The following is a 17108-nucleotide window of genomic DNA, read 5'->3' as shown; positions in this document are numbered from 1 at the left end:
TAAAAAATGTCTGCTTACTTTTAGGAACATTCAAGTGACAGGCTGAGCCATAATAGCAAAGAGCATGTACAAGAGTTTTTGGGAGAAAAAAAAAACATTTTTTCTTAATCTCATGCAACGTCATGTCAATTGCTGAAAAATTAAAGGTTTCCATACACATTAGAGTAATGTTGGCTGAATCCGTCGAGATCAATGGGTTCAACCGACAGTTGGAAGATGTCGATTGTGCATGTCTGATTTTGGATTGCTGATCGCATTGTTCTCTCGGAGTTAAGGCTTTCCCATAGAGAACACAGGAGCAGCTGGACAAACAAACACTTTTGTGTATAGAAGAGTCAGCTGAGATGGCTGTCGGCTAATGATCGGCCAAAACAAAGTGTGGCCAACAGTCATCTAATTATACGTATGGACAGCTTTATACAGATGTATAATCTGCACCGATGCCATAAAAGATTCTTTAGGATATTTTCACATGGCACATATACAACCCCTGGCAAAAATTATGGAATCACCGTGCTCGGAGGATGTTCATTCAGTTGTTTAATGTTGTTGAAAAAAAGCAGATCACAGACATGGCACAAAACTAAAGTCATTTCAAATGGCAACTTTAGGGCTTTAAGAAACACTAAAAGAAATCAAGATAAAAAATGTGGAACTCAGTAAGGGTATTTTTTTCACACCAAGTAGAGGGAAAAAAATATGGAATCACTCAATTCTGAGGAAAAAATGATGGAATCACCCTGTAAATTTTCATTTCCAAAACTAACACCTGCATCAAATTAAAACTGCTCGTTAGTCTGCATCTAAAAAGGAGTGATCACACCTTGGAGAGCAGTTGCACAAGCGGACCGACATGAATCATGGCTCCAACACGAGAGGTGTCAAATGAAACAAAGGAGAGGATTTTCAAACTCTTAAAAGAAGGTAAATTATCACGCAATGTTGCAAAAGATGTTGGTTGTTCACAGTCAGCTGTGTCTAAAATCCGGACCAAATACAAAAAACATGGGAAGGTTGTTAAAGGCAAACATACTGGTAGACCAAGGAAGACATCAAAGCGTCAAGACTGGAAGCTTAAAGCAATATGTCTCCAAAAAAGGAAAGGCACAACAAAACAAATGAGGAACGAATGGGAGGAAACTGAAGTCAATGTCTGTGACCGAACTGTAAGTAACCGCCTAAAGGAAATGGGATTTACATACAGAAAAGCTAAACATAAGCCATCATTAACACCTAAACAGAAAAAAACAAGGTTACAATGGGCTAAGGAAAAGAAATCGTGGACTGTGGATGACTGGATGAAAGTAATATTCAGTGATGAATCGCGAATCTGCGTTGGGCAAGGTGATGATGCTGGAACTTTTATTTGGTGCCGTTCCAATGAGATTTATAAAGATGACTGCATGAAGAGAACATGCACATTTCCATAGTCATTGATGATATGGGGCTGCATGTCAGGTAAAGGCACTGGGGAGATTGCTGTCATTACATCTTCAATAAATGCCCAAGTTTGCATTGATATTTTGGACAGTTTTCTTATCCCATCAATTGAAAGGATGTTTGGGGATGATGACATCATTTTTCAAGATGATAATGCATCCTGCCATAGAGCAAAAACTGTGAAAACATTCCTTGAAAGAAGACACATAAGGTCAATGTCATGGCCTGCAAATAGTCCGGATCTCAATCCAATTGAAAATCTTTGGTGGAAGTTGGAAAAAAATGGCCATGACAAGGCTCCAACCTGCAAAGCTGATCTGGCAACAGCAATCAGAGAAAGTTGGAGCCAGATTGATGAAGAGTACTGTTTGTCACTCATTAAGTCCATGCCTCAGAGACTGCAAGCTGTTATTAAAGCCAGAGGTGGTGCAACAGTGATGTATTGGAGTGTTCTTTTGTGTGTTTGTTTTTCATGATTCCATAATTTTTTCCTCAGAATTGAGTGATTCCATAATTTTTTCCATCTGCTTGGTCTGAAAAAAATTACCCTTACTGAGTACCACATTTTTTATCTTGATTTCTTTTAGTGTTTCTTAAAGCCCTAAAGTTGCCATTTGAAATGACTTTAGTTTTGTGCCATGTCTGTGACCTGCTTTTTTTCAACAACATTAAACAACTGAATGAACATCCTCCGAGCACGGTGATTCCATAATTTTTGCCAGGGGTTGTATATATATCAAAAAAAGCCTTTATATATATATACAGTACAGACCAAAAGTTTGGACACACCTTCTCATTTAAAGATTTTTCTGTATTTTCATGACTATGGAAATTGTACATTTACACTGAAGGCATCAAAACTATGAATTAACACATGTGGAATTATATACTTAACAAAAAAGTGTGAAACAACTGAAAATATGTCTTATATTCTAGGTTCTTCAAAGTAGCCACCTTTTGCTTTGATGACTGCTTTGCACACTCTTGGCATTCTCTTGATGAGCTTCAAGAGGTAGTCACCGGAAAAGGTTTTCACTTCACAGGTGTGCCCTGTCAGGTTTATCAAGCGGGATTTCTTGCCTTATAAATGGGGTTGGGACCATCAGTTGTGTTGTGCAGAAGTCTGGTGGATACACAGCTGATAGTCCTACTGAATAGACTGTTAGAATTTGTATTATGGCAAGAAAAAAGCAGCTAAGTAAAGAAAAACGAGTGGCCATCATTACTTTAAGAAATGAGGGTCAGTCAGTGTGAAAAATTGGGAAAACTGGTCCATAGACAGACTGACCGGAGTAGTAAGGCAGACCGTCGGACCTCAGGCAAGCAGGCAGGTAGCTGATATGCGCTCCCAGGTGAGCGGGCAGGCTGGTCCTTTAGACAGACTGACAGGAGTAGTAAGGCAGACCGTCGGACCTCAGACTGGCAGACAGGTAACAAGTATTCAGGCAGGAATCAGGCAGGTAACTGGCAGGTACTGGCAGGTAACTAGCAGGAAACTGGCAGGAAACTGGCAGGTAACTGGCAACGGGACCTGAGGGCTGAAGCACAGGTGAGACACAGGTGCAAACAACATTGCTCGGGCACCTCCATTTTGGAGGAGGTGCCTTATATATGATGAAGTCCTCCGGCCATTGGCCGGGGACTCTTTAGGGCGGCGCGCGCGGCCCCTTTAAGAGGAGGGGAGCGCGCGCGCGCGCGCCCTAAGCACAGGGGCCGGGAAGGAGCGCGCGCTGAGAGCAGAGCAGGAGGAGGACGCCGGGACGGAGCGCGCGCTGACAGCAGAGCGGGGGGAGGAAGCCGGGCACGGAGCAGAGCGGTGAGAGGAGCAGCGTCCCTGCCTAGCAGAGGGCAGGGACGCCGGCACTACAGTACCCCCCCCTTTAGGCCCCCCCTTTTTTAGGCCAGACAGAAATTTAGCTAGGATGAGAGGGGCATGGATGTTCTCCCGGGGCTCCCACGTTCTCTCCTCAGGACCAAACCCCTTCCAATCTACCAGGAAAAAGGTCTTTCCTCTTACCCTTTTGGTGGCAAGAATGTTCTCTACCTCAAACTCGTCCTCAGCAGAAACCGGAGCAGGAGGCGTACCTGTAGACTTGGAAAAAGAGTTAAGTACCACAGGTTTGAGGAGAGACACATGGAAGGAGTTAGGGATCCGTAAGTTGGCCGGGAGTTTCAATTTATAGGCCACCGGGTTGATCTGACTGATGACCTCCAGTGGGCCGATGAACCGAGGCCCTAACTTATAGGAAGGGATCTTGAGCCGGACATATTTGGACGAGAGCCAGACTTTATCCCCAGGGCGGAATTGAGGAGGGTCCAGACGTTTTTTGTCAGCGTGTCTTTTCATACGCTCGGATGACAGAAGGAGTGCGGACCGGGTACTCTCCCATATGGAGGAAAATTTGTTAACAAGAGATTCCGCAGCCGGATTGTCCGCCGAGGTGGAGACGGGAAACGGGATCCGAGGATGCTGACCGTAGACTACAAAAAACGGGGATTTGGAGGAAGACTCGCTCTCGTGATTGTTGTACGAGAATTCGGCCCATGGCAGGAGATCCACCCAGTCAGAATGGTGGGCATTAACGAAGTGCCGAAGGTAACTGGTCAGGTTCTGATTGACTCGCTCCACTTGACCATTAGACTGTGGGTGGTAAGCGGAGGAGAAGTCCAGGGTGACGTCCAGCAATTTACAAGTGGCTCTCCAGAAACGGGAAGTGAACTGTACCCCACGATCCGACACGATGTGACGGGGCAGGCCATGAAGACGGAAGATGTGGCGGATAAAGTCTTTAGCCAGCTCGGGTGCAGACGGAAGACCTGGCAGTGGAATGAAGTGAGCCATCTTGGAGAAGCGGTCAGCGACCACCCAAATGACCGTACAACCGGCAGAGACGGGCAGATCAGTAATGAAGTCCATCGCTATATGCTGCCAGGGGGCAGCAGGTACTGGCAGAGGTAGGAGGCGGCCGGCCGGCAGGTGTCTCGGAACTTTGTTGCGGGCGCAGGACACACAGGCAGAAACAAAGTCTATTACATCCTTGTGCAGGTTAGGCCACCAGTAGTGCCGGGTAATAAGCTGGAGGGTCTTTTTCTGACCGGCGTGGCCAGCTAGTTTAGACGAATGACCCCAGTGTAGAATCTTCTCCCGATCAGGTACTGGTACGAACGTCTTACCAGGAGGAAGACGATTTAGACTCACGGGAGCCACCTGCATTACTCTGGCGGGATCGATGATATGTTTCGGATCCTCCTCGAGATCAGACACCAGAAAGGATCGAGACAAGGCATCCGCCTTGACGTTTTTGTCAGCCGGGCGAAAATGAAGGACAAAATCAAAACGAGCAAAAAACAAGGACCACCGGGCTTGGCGCGGGTTAAGTCTCTGGGCATGCTGGAGGTAAGCCAAGTTCTTGTGGTCAGTGTAAATTATTACCGGGTGAAGAGCCCCCTCGAGCAGGTAACGCCACTCCTCCAATGCCAGTTTGATGGCCAATAACTCTCGGTCTCCTATGGAATAGTTGCGCTCAGAGGAGGAGAAGAGTTTAGAGAAGAAGCCACAAGTTACCATCCTCCCGGAAGATGATTTTTGAGTAAGTACCGCTCCGGCTCCAGAGGAGGAGGCGTCAACTTCCAGGAAGAACTGCTTGTTGCCATCTGGGCGATGCAGCACCGGGGCGGAAGAGAAGGCCTGTTTAAGGGAAAGAAAGGCCTCCTCTGCTTCGGGTGGCCACTCTTTGGGATTAGTACCTTTACGGGTGAGCGCAGAAATTGGGGCCGTCCGGGAAGAGAAGTGTGGTATGAAGAGGCGGTAGTAGTTGGCGAAGCCCAGGAAACGCTGAATCGCCTTCAACCCCTCCGGTCGGGGCCATTTCTCGATGGCAGACAGTTTCTCAGGATCCATTTGAAGGCCGGTCTGAGAGATAATGTAGCCCAGAAACGGAAGCGAGGTCTGCTCAAAGAGGCACTTCTCAAATTTAGCGTAGAGATGGTTCTGCCTTAGCCTGAGCAGGACCTGACGAACGTCCCTCCGGTGAGTCTGGAGATCCGGAGAGAAGACCAAGATGTCGTCCAGGTACACCACTACGCAGGAGTAGAGAAGGTCCCGGAAGATGTCATTGACCAACTCTTGAAAGACGGCAGGAGCGTTACAGAGACCAAAGGGCATTACCAGGTATTCATAGTGGCCGTCCCGGGTGTTGAATGCCGTCTTCCATTCATCCCCCTGACGAATACGAACCAGGTTGTACGCCCCACGAAGGTCCAGTTTGGTGAAGATCCTAGCCCCCCTCAGACGATCAAATAATTCTGGAATGAGCGGAAGGGGGTACTTATTCTTCACCGTGATCAGGTTTAGGCCTCTATAGTCTATACAGGGACGGAGAGAGCCGTCCTTCTTTTTGACGAAAAAGAAGCCTGCTCCCGCCGGGGAGGTAGATTTCCGGATGAATCCTCTGGCCAGATTCTCCTCAATATATTTGGACATTGACCGGGTCTCAGCAGCGGATAAAGGATAGATACGCCCACGGGGAGGAGTAGTACCGGGTAGCAAATCGATGGGACAGTCGTATGGTCTATGTGGTGGTAATGTCTCTGCCTCCTTTTTATTAAAGACATCTGCATAAGACCAATAAGGAATCGGAAGTCCAGGTAGATTAGCTGGGGTAGGAGAGGGACGGACGGGATGGACGGGAACCAGGCAGGTTTTATGACAGTCTTGTCCCCAGCGAAGGACCTCTCCGGTTTGCCAGTCTAGCACGGGTGCATGTCTCTGGAGCCAGGGCAGACCTAGCAAGAGGGCGTGAGAGAGTCCAGGCAGAACATGAAAGGAGATACTTTCAGAATGCAGCATTCCCACCTGCAGGGTAATGGATTCGGTGATGAGTTGAATGGGGCGAGGTAAGAGGCCCCCATCCACGGCAGCGACAGACAGGGGTACAGCCAGAGGTTTGGTGGGGATGCGGTATTTCTCAACCAGGGACTGTGAAATAAGGTTCCCGGCTGCTCCAGAGTCAAGTTGGGCTAGTTCGAAATAACGGTTCTCCCCGTAGATGATCGAAACTGACAACAGCAGGGATGGAGAGGATTTATTCTTGTCTAGGTGGACCTCTCTGAGCGAACCTAGACACAGGCGTTTCCCGACCTCTCCAGGCAGGCACGGATCCGGTGCTCCTTACTGCCACAGTAGAAGCAGCTCCCCTCGGCACGGCGTGAGTCCTGACGGGTTTTGACCATCTTGGTCTGGTCGACCTGCATAGGCTCAGGAGAGTGTACCTGGGGAGAGATGGAGGGAATGACGGGTTTCTGGAAAGTAGGAGCTAAACGTGGAATCCTTCTCTCACGGGTGACCTCTTTGGCACGCTCCTGAAACCGTAGGTCAATTCGGGTGGCAAGAGTTATTAAGTCATCGAGAGTGGTAGGAATGTCCCGACCGGCAAGTTCATCTTTAATACGGCCGGACAGACCCTCCCAGAAGACGGAAACCAGAGCGTCGTTATCCCAGGCCAGCTCCGAGGCAAGGGTACGGAACCGTATGGCATATTGGCCCACGGTGAGACTCCCCTGACGGAGGCGTAGCAACGATGATGCAGATGAGGTCTTCCGTCCGGGTTCGTCGAAGACTTTCCGGAAAGCCGTGAGAAAAGCAGGCAAGTTGGACACCAGGGGGTCTCCTCTCTCCCATAGAGGATTCAGCCAGGCCAGGGCCTCCCCGGTGAGATGGGACATGATGAAGGCAATTTTGGCCCGGTCGGAGTTAAACTGGTAGGACAAAAGTTCAAAATGCAGGGTGCACTGATTCAAGAAGCCCCGAGCCTGGACGGGGTCGCCTCCGAAGCGAGGAGGTGCAGAAAGCCGGGGTCCGGGGTAGGATACCATAGTATTAGTGAGCAGCGGAGCCGCCGGATTGCAAGATATGGCACTGGCGGAGGTTGTTGGTGGATCAGACAGAGTGTTCAGGCGAGTATTAACATTCCGCAGGTGACCCAGGATGGCCTCCTGTTGGGACCTCTGACGGGACAGTTCAAGACCGAGGTCCGAGAGCGAGGGAGCTTGGGTGCCACCGGGTTCCATGGCCCGAGCAAACTGTAACGGGTCCGGGAGGCGGACTGTAACGGGTCCGGGAGGCGGAACCTCTGAGCTACTATACAAGGGGGCGGCCCTTGTAAGGGAGCGGGTGGCAGTCTCTGGGTGAACGGACAGGGAGTTACGGCAAGTGATCAGGGCAGTCTCTGGGTAGGACAGGGAGTTACGGCAAGTGATCAGGGCAGTCTCTGGGTAAGGGGTAGGTACGACCTGTGATGGCAGAGCCTCCGGGTAGGCTAGCAGGCAGGTGGTAGATGTGTGCTCCCAGGTGAGCAAGCGAGAGTCTCTGGAATAGCAGGTGGTCACGGCACGTGACGGCGGAACCTCCGGGCTGGCAGGCAGGTAGGTAACGGAGAAGCGCTCCCAGGTGAGCGGGCAAGAGTCTCTGGAATAGCTGATGGTCACCGCACGTGACAACGGGACCTCCGGGCTGGCAAGCAGGCAGGTAACGGAGATGCGCTCCCAGGTGAGCGGGCAAGAGTCTGGAGTAGCTGGTGGTCACAGCACGTGACAACGGAGCCTCCGGGCTGGCAAGCAGGCAGATAACGGAGAAGCGCTCCCAGGTGAGCGGGCAAGCTGGTCCATAGACAGACTGACCGGAGTAGTAAGGCAGACCGTCGGACCTCAGGCAAGCAGGCAGGTAGCTGATATGCGCTCCCAGGTGAGCGGGCAGGCTGGTCCTTTAGACAGACTGACAGGAGTAGTAAGGCAGACCGTCGGACCTCAGACTGGCAGACAGGTAACAAGTATTCAGGCAGGAATCAGGCAGGTAACTGGCAGGTACTGGCAGGTAACTAGCAGGAAACTGGCAGGAAACTGGCAGGTAACTGGCAACGGGACCTGAGGGCTGAAGCACAGGTGAGACACAGGTGCAAACAACATTGCTCGGGCACCTCCATTTTGGAGGAGGTGCCTTATATATGATGAAGTCCTCCGGCCATTGGCCGGGGACTCTTTAGGGCGGCGCGCGCGGCCCCTTTAAGAGGAGGGGAGCGCGAGCGCGCGCGCCCTAAGCGCAGGGGCCGGGAAGGAGCGCGCGCTGAGAGCAGAGCAGGAGGAGGACGCCGGGACGGAGCGCGCGCTGACAGCAGAGCGGGGGGAGGAAGCCGGGCACGGAGCAGAGCGGTGAGAGGAGCAGCGTCCCTGCCTAGCAGAGGGCAGGGACGCCGGCACTACAGATGCCTTCAGTGTGAATTACAATTTTCATAGTCATGAAAATACAAAAAAATCTTTAAATGAGAAGGTGTGTCCAAACTTTTGGTCTGTACTGTATATATATAGATATATATATATATATATACATACAGTTATTACATAGTTTCCCCTCTTATTAAATAGTGTCCTCTCTAGCTATGTACAGCACCATCCCTTATTATGTAGCATCCTCTCTATTTACACAGTGCAATCTCATTATATATAGCATTGTCCCATTATTACATAGTATGATCTCTTGACTGTATAACACCATTCCTTACATAGCGTATTCTCTTGTTATTTTTGTTATGTAAAGTGCCATTTTTTTTATTACATAGCATCCTCTCTTGTTATTTATAGTGCATCTTTTTATTTCATAGCATCCTTTCTTAGGTTTTGTCTGTTAAATGGCCACAGTATGAACATACTCTTATTTGTTGCATGTATACCAACTTATGCTCCGGCTCATTTCTTTGGTTTTGCTGTTGTTTTTTGTCGTCTGTACAAACAGGGGTTTGCCTCCCTTTTTTAAGCTAAGTATTTAATTTATATAGCTTCCCATGGTCAAATGTCTGATCAGTGGGATCTGGTCCTGCTCTAACCCTATCTACATTGAGGTAGTCTGACACTAGGTGAGGCTTTAATACTAGAGGACATGATCGTCCCAATTGGGGTACATATTGTCATAGTGAGATAGCTTTTAAGCTTTTTTGATCAAAAACAGTATTTACTAAGTATCCTATGTTATTTATATGTACTATTACTATTTACTTATTTACAGCAGGATATATGCTCATTTTCTTTTTATCTTAGATTGTGTCTGTTAAACGGCAACAGTGTGAACATGCGCTGATACGTTGCATTTGTTTGGTTTTATAGCATCCTCTTTTGTTAGATATAATATAAAATGATTGCTGAGGAATTTAGGAAGCTTCTTTTCTAATGGAGGAGGCTGGTCTTCTGGTCACAAGTCATTTTATTTGATATCTAACAGGAAAGGATTCTATGGAAAAAAGAGAGGGCTCTAAAAATAACAATGGAATATGTTATGTAAGGGACGGTGCTATAAATAACAAGAGATGACACTATGTAATAATGGGATGGCGCTATGCATAACAACAGAGGATGTTATTGTCAAGGATTTGTCAGGCTTGACAGACTGTCATACGGTGTCCGGCTGTAGGTCACTGTGTTTGGCCTTACAAATATCTCCCTGAGCTTTTCTTTATTCCTCTCTCTTTAGGACCCAGCGGTGATCCTCACTTTGCTTGGGGATTATACCTTTCTCTTTAGGACCCTGAGTGATCCTCACCTTTCTGCTGTTAATCAGCACTTCTTTCCTGTGAACTTAAATGTACTCAGACCCTCAGAGTTGCTAGTGCTCAGCGCGCTATTCCTATTCAGGCCTGGGATTCTAGTAGTCTATTAGAATTACCTTGGAGTTTCTTCATGGATTGTTGCCGTGCTTTCTCCGGTATCATCTTGGTGCGAAGGGAATTCTCCTGTTTGTTTCCCCTGTGTGTACTTTAGTTGTAGTGGGGCTGATTTACCGCTCACCCCTCCCGCTCCCTACCTAGGGCCTAGCCTTAGGTCAGCTAGGGCCAGGTTTCCTGCTCGGCGATAGGTGCAGAACTATAGGGGAGTCAGGGTTTGTCGACAGATCTTTTTAGGGGTCTCCACTCTCCCTTTCCCTAGTTGTAGGGCTCCTTTCCCTTTTCCCATCTTATACGCTGGGTTCTCCCCATACCTAGAGTGACATTTATGTAATAAGGGATGGACCCATACATAATTAGAGAAGATGCTAAGTTATAAGGGATGGCACTGTACATAACCAGAGATAATGCTATTTTATAAGGGACTGTTCTATATATAATAAGAGAAGAAACTATGTAATAAGGTATGGAACAATACATAACAAAAGAGTACACTATATACTAAGGGACGGTGCTATACATAATATGGCTAGATTCACACATCTGTGTGAAGTGTCGGTATGCTGCCAAATTTTTTTCTCAGACAGCACACAGACTCATTGAGTATGTTCTATTCTGATCCCCAAAATCGGAACTGTGATTTTCTCGGATGTGTGAATGGATCTATGAAACGCTACTGTATGGGTATATGTGCTGTCTGATAAAAAAAATTCTGTCAGCAAATGGACATTTCATATGAATGTGTGAATGCAGTCTAAGGGAGGTTGTTTTACTAACAATAGTAATACTGCAAGTTATACAGTATAGATACAGAATAAATATTTACATCCAGTGACTTACTGGAGACGTCTCATCTAATTAGAGTCGTTCTTTGTTTCTTCTTCATCTGGTCAGACCTTCATGTCGACAACTTCCAGCCACAACTCATCTTGCTGCATTGATCACTGCAGCCATGAAAATACCAAGATCACATATACCGTACATTTGCCTCCTAAATAAAATTCACCCACACTGCATCCCTAAATACAAATATATGTACTGTGCCCCCATTTACTATAATTTCAATAGCTCAATAAATATAAATTAATCAAGAACTGTTACTCTCTCTCGCAATTCATTCCAAGTCCCTGTCCTATGTAGAGCATCCTTTCCCATTCCACAATTCATTATAAGTCCCTGTATAATGTCCTCCTCCATGCTGCTAATTTATTATAAGTCCCTGATAGCATCTTCCACTACCCCCCAATTCCTTATAAGTCCTTCTAAAAAATCCTCCCCACCCACTAATTCATTGTAAGTCCCCACCACTCCCACTTTGCTATAAGTCCCTGATAGCATTCTCTCCAACCCCCAATTCACTATAAGTCCTTCTATAGTGTCCTCTCACACACCCCAATTCATTATAAGTAGTGATGAGAGAGTATGTTTGGTTAACCCTTTCGGCGAGTATGCTCAGCGAGTACCGAGTATCTTCAGCGTACTCGGTGATATGTTTGAATCACTCCCGTGTGCATGATTTGCGACTGTTTGACAGCTTTAATACATGTGAGGAATGTCTATTTCTTACACATTCCTCACATGTAATAAAGCTGTCAAACAGTTGCAAATCATGCACACGGGAGTGATTCAAACATATCACAGAGTACGCTGAAGATACTTGGTACTCGCCCGAGCATACCCGTCGAAAGGATTAACCGAACATACTCATTCATCACTAATTATAAGTCCCAGATAGCATTCTCTCCAACCCCCCAATTCACTATAGGTCCTTCTATAGTGTCCTCCCACACCCCCAATTTATTATAAGTACTTTTATAGTGTTCCCATCCCCAATTATAAGTCCTATAGCATCCTCCCCAACCTCTCAATTCATTATAAGTCCCTGATAGCATCCACCACTATCCCCCATTTCATTATAAGTCCCTAAAAGCATCCTCCCTAACCCCTGATTCATTATAACAAGTCTTTCTAAAGCGTACTCCCCAACCCCAATTCATATAAGTCCTTGCATAGCATTCTCCTCTACTCATAATTCATTAAAAGTCCTTCTATAGCATACTACCCCATCCCCAATTCATTAAAAGTCCCTTATAGCATCCTCCATTCACCCCCCCCCCCCATTCATTATAAATCCCTGATAGAGTTCTATTTCCCCTTCTCCCTCCATTGTGCTCTACCAGTTTGGGAATGATTCCTCATGGCATCGCTTCCTTTCCCTTCCAGCGAACATTTTCTAAATGACAAAGGCGGCGTACTGATGTCCTCACCCCACGCGTGCCTGCATCATAATAGTAATAATAATAATCATTTTTATTTATATAGCGCCAACATATTTTGCAGCACCTTACAATTAAGTAGGACCGCCCCTGATGCATCATAGAGAAAGTGCCGGGCAGGAAGCTAAGGACTGTTTCGTGCAGAGGGGCTGCTATTTTTTACTGTAGGCAGCGGATCTGCAGGAGCACTCCCTACCAGGTGTGCCAAAGATGAAAAGGGCAATCTGGCCATTAGCCTCCCGGAGCCTAGGGTCTTCATTGTAAGCCACCCTGTATGGGCACCCATCCACCTCTAGGTCCAAAAGCAGATGCACTAGCGATGGCAGTATGTCTGCTTCTGATGCACAGATGTTCCCAAAATCATCTTTTTTTTACATCAGATTTTTGTATTGCACTTAGGCCTCTGTCACACCTGCAATTCTCACACCTTCTCATAGCCGCCCTGCTATCTACATTCAACGCTCTGCTCCAACCTGCGTCAGGCCGCTGAGTGGAGTCCTCATGCAGCACTTCCAAACTTTGCTGAATATCCCTGCTGTCTTCACCTGCCTATAGGGAGGCACTGCCAGATCCTGCAGGAATTTAACTCTGCTGTGTCCTGCAGGGTTTGTCTTCCCTAGCCTATCCTCTGACAGGAATGGGTAATATTAGGCAGCTCCTCCCTCCTCACCTTTGCCTCAGCTTAGGTTCCTAGTTGCAGTTTGTCTCTAAGTTTCTGCTTTGGTGCATGTTTCATTTGTCTCTTCTGTTACTGTCCTGGATTGTTTTCCCCGATCCATCTGACCTCTCCGTTTTGGACCCTGGCTACGTATTTTGACCCTTTGCTACCTGCCGCGACCTCGGACCGTCTGACTACGCTTCTGTTTCCCCCTCCTGAACTCCGCACATCTGCTCTTACCCGGTGGTCAAGTGATGCAGGTCCGGGGACTGTCCTGGAGTGACACCTGGAGACTCCAAAGGCTCTAGCGAAAACCAGGTAGTGACTTAGTCACAGCCCTGCAGGGTAAGCCCAGTCCGTGGCGCAGTGAGTCCACACTAAATTTTGACATTAAATGCCAAACATCATGTCAAACTTGCAGAGTGCTGGAAGCGTCAAAACATAAGAGACCCCCCAGCAGTGATCCCATTCTAGAAACTAGACCAGTCAAGGAATTCATCTAGAGGTTTAGTGAACATTTTGAACCCACAGTTGCTTCTCAGAATTTTATAACATTCTGATCTGAAAATGAAAAATTATGCTGTTTCTGGTAAAGTTCGTAATTTTTAGAAGGTATAAAAAGATAGACCTCACGATTTATTTTGCAACTTCTCCCGAATTCTATGATACCCCATTTGATTGAAAACATGCTCAGAAATGAAAGAGCGCCATTTCATTTTTGAAGCCCAAATTTGTCTGGAATAAATTATAGACAACATGTCACAGTTCAACAGTCCCTGTGGTGCCAAAAAGTAGAAATCTCCCCACAAGTCACCCCATTTTGGAAAATAGACAAAACCCCCAATGTAAGTGGTAAGACATCTTCTGGTTCAGGTCAGTACGATTACAGTTATTCAAGATTTACATAGATTTCTTATGTTTTGCTACTTTTGCACAATAAAATCAAATTTTTATCAAAATCTGTTTTCATTGTCATATTCTGAGAGCTATAACTTTTTAATTTTTGGCTGACAGAGCTGTGTTAGAGCTTCTTTTTTGCAGGATGCGTTGGAAGTTTTTACTGGTACTACTACTACTTTGGGACAAATAATATTTTTTTCTTGCTTTTTATTTAGATTTTGTGGATGCAGAATGAACAAAACACATAAATGTAGGAATTGGTTTCATTTTTTTTTTTTTACCCCGTTCACCATGCGGTAAAATTGATAAGGCAGCTTTGTTCTTCGGGTCAGCACAATTGCAGTGATATAATATTTATATAGTTTTTTTGATGTTTTGCTACTTTTACAGAGTAAAAGCAATATTTTACCAAATATACTTTGTTCTTGCATAGCCATGCTCTGAGAGCTGTAACTTTTTTATTTTTCTGCCAACATAGTTGTATAAGGGCATATTTTTTTGTGGGCCAAGATGATGTTTTCAGTGATAATGTTTTTTTTTACATAAGACTTTTTGATATCTTTTTATTCCACTTATTGCAAGGCAGTATGATGAAAAGCAGAATTTTTGGCATGATTATTTATTTTTTACAGTGTTGACAATATAGAATAAAAATAATTTGGGATGTTCTGATGCCAACAATGTGTACTATATTTTTTCTATACACAAGTTTGCTTTTTAGTGGTGAAACAGTTTTTCTAAATTTTTCATGTGTTCGTTTATTTTTACATATTTTATTTATTCACACTAAGGGCTCTTTTACATGCATACCAGAGACACCAACACCCATGTGTCCTTGTGATCCACACAGAGACATGTCTGTTTTTGGACAACAGCATGGATCACACAGACCCATTCAAGTCGATGCCATCCATGTGACACATACTAGTGTTTGGGAATCAGTGTACAGTTAGCTCTGTTCCCAAGAACCAGGTGCTGAACACTGCCCTCATCATGGTTCCCTGCTGGCACTGCAATCAGCACCAGCAGGGGCAGTGATGAGGACAGTAGTGTCTGCTCACAGCATAGCACCCAGCCTTTAAAGTTTCCACTGGACTACCCTGCTTTGAGGGCTCAGTCCCACATCCCATCACAGCTCAGCTGTTTTCCCAGTTCTATACTTACCTGTTGCTGATGTTCTCATCTCTCCATAGCTCCTCCTCCAGGGGCCAGGGCTGACCATCTCTCATCTCACCCAGGACTCAAACTCATAATCACAATGTCACAACATGCTTCCCAATGCTCACAGGCTGTGTGCTCTAACCACTGAGCTACAGCCCATAATGATAAAGATAGGAGATTTTGGTTATCTTGACTCTACATTGCAATAAATCCAGTAGCAGAGTATACAGCTCCATATAAATACATTGTATAAATAACAACGTATTTTTATTTTGGCAGTATACTGAGGTGAAGAAAAATATTTATCTTGTTCTTATAAGGCTATGAGCCCACGATCAGGAATAGCAGCATTTTGGACGCAGCTCACCTGCACTGCGTCCAAAACGCTGCGTTCTACAATACAAGCACAGTGGATGGACTTATAGAAATCCCACGCCCACTGTGCTTCTATTTGACGCTGCGTAAACTCACCAGCAGTGCGGATTTACAAGCCACAGCACGTCAGTTTCTGTTGCGGAGACGCTTGTCTCCACTATGAAATTCCCACACTAGAATGTCATTAGATGCGGTAACTCCACATGGTTCAGTGAACACATGCGGATTTACCTGCGTGATTATAACGCAGCATTTTGGACGCAGCGAGAATACTCTGCGTCCAAAGCGCTGCTGTTCCTGATCGTGGTAATGTAGCCTAAAAGTATTAAAAATAATATTTTAGTGTCTACTCAGGTCTTCAACTCACAACCTTCATATTACAGATTAATTGGAGCTTTAGTGTGCTGAGTCAAAAGCTCTAGTGGTGTAGTGAAGAGTATTTCATGTACTTGACCAGTACTGCAGAATATGACTAGGCTGATAAAAATACACTGCTGTGTGCAATACATGTATTTTTATTCTACAGGGAGAATCAGGGTATGTGCACACGAAGATTTTTTCATCTTATAAAATTACTAAAAAAAAACAATGAAAAACACTTGATAATGAAAAAAAAGTTATTTTTAATGCGTTTATTTTTAAATAATGAACATCACAAATCAGCAAATAATACGGACATATTTACAGGAATCGGTAAAGGATGTAAAAATAAATGGCGTAATTTATATTTATATCTATTAAATCCATAAAAATGTAATAAAACTGTAATGCTGAGGCCGTGTTCACACGTAGCGTAAATGCTGTGTTCTTTCTGCTGCTTTTTTTCCGCAGGTGTCCGCACCACATGACACAGTAACAATCTTCTCTGATTATGGTGCGTTTGCTGCGTTTCTTTTATGCATTTTCTCACTTATTTGATGTGATTTTGGAGAAGATATGAAGCAGAGTTTTGAGCGCTTTTTAACAGTACAGAAAAGCTTTGATTTTTATTGTGTAGTTTGGTGTGGATCCTGCAGAAAACAAAAAAACAGTATTTCTGCAACATGTGAACATGGCCTTACAGACACGAAAAAAGCCAGATGTAGTGAAGCTACATAAAGATGAGAAAGTTCTGGAGCCTCCGACTGTGAATGAGGGAACAAAAAATAATCCTCAGGTCCCAACTAGAGATGAGCAGGACGCACAGATGATGTCGTGCTGCCCTGGATGGTCAAAAGCCCCGCCGGGTATACCGGATGGTTAGAGATCACGACCTCCTGTCCAGCCGCCAGGTACCACTGACCTGGACACTGGACCAGAGACCCGGGAATCCATCCGCTCATCTCTAGTCCCAACTGTCCTGGATACAGGGGACAGTCCTGGATTTGGGTCTACGCCCTGCAGTCTCGGGCGTCTGCTGAATGCCCCTCATTACCAGCACCCCTATGACATCTCCTCCTGCCAGGGGAGAAAGAAATGGTAAATGGGCGTGGATTAGGGTATGGCCAGGGGTGTGACCAAAATTTGCTGCGGAGCCACATGATGTGCCTCTCTTTCTGTTCTTCAAATGTTGGGAGGTATGTCGCAGTGTCCACCTGTGTAAAAATTAGA

General features: G+C 45.9%; 1 protein-coding gene across 2 annotated transcripts in view; it reads left to right on the top strand.

Annotated features, from left to right (window-relative positions):
• Nucleotides 1-17108, top strand: part of ARHGEF25 (Rho guanine nucleotide exchange factor 25) — a 399528-nt gene that overhangs the window by 63076 nt on the left and 319344 nt on the right. The gene's annotated exons all lie outside the window — the stretch shown is intronic.

The sequence above is a fragment of the Phyllobates terribilis genome, unplaced genomic scaffold (assembly GCF_046119375.1).
Source record: "Phyllobates terribilis strain yellow unplaced genomic scaffold, ASM4611937v1 Scaffold_2__4_contigs__length_985480577, whole genome shotgun sequence".
Lineage (NCBI taxonomy): Eukaryota > Metazoa > Chordata > Amphibia > Anura > Dendrobatidae > Phyllobates > Phyllobates terribilis.
The sequence above is the reverse complement of the archived record's forward strand: the minus strand, read 5'-3'. Positions and strand labels throughout refer to the sequence as shown.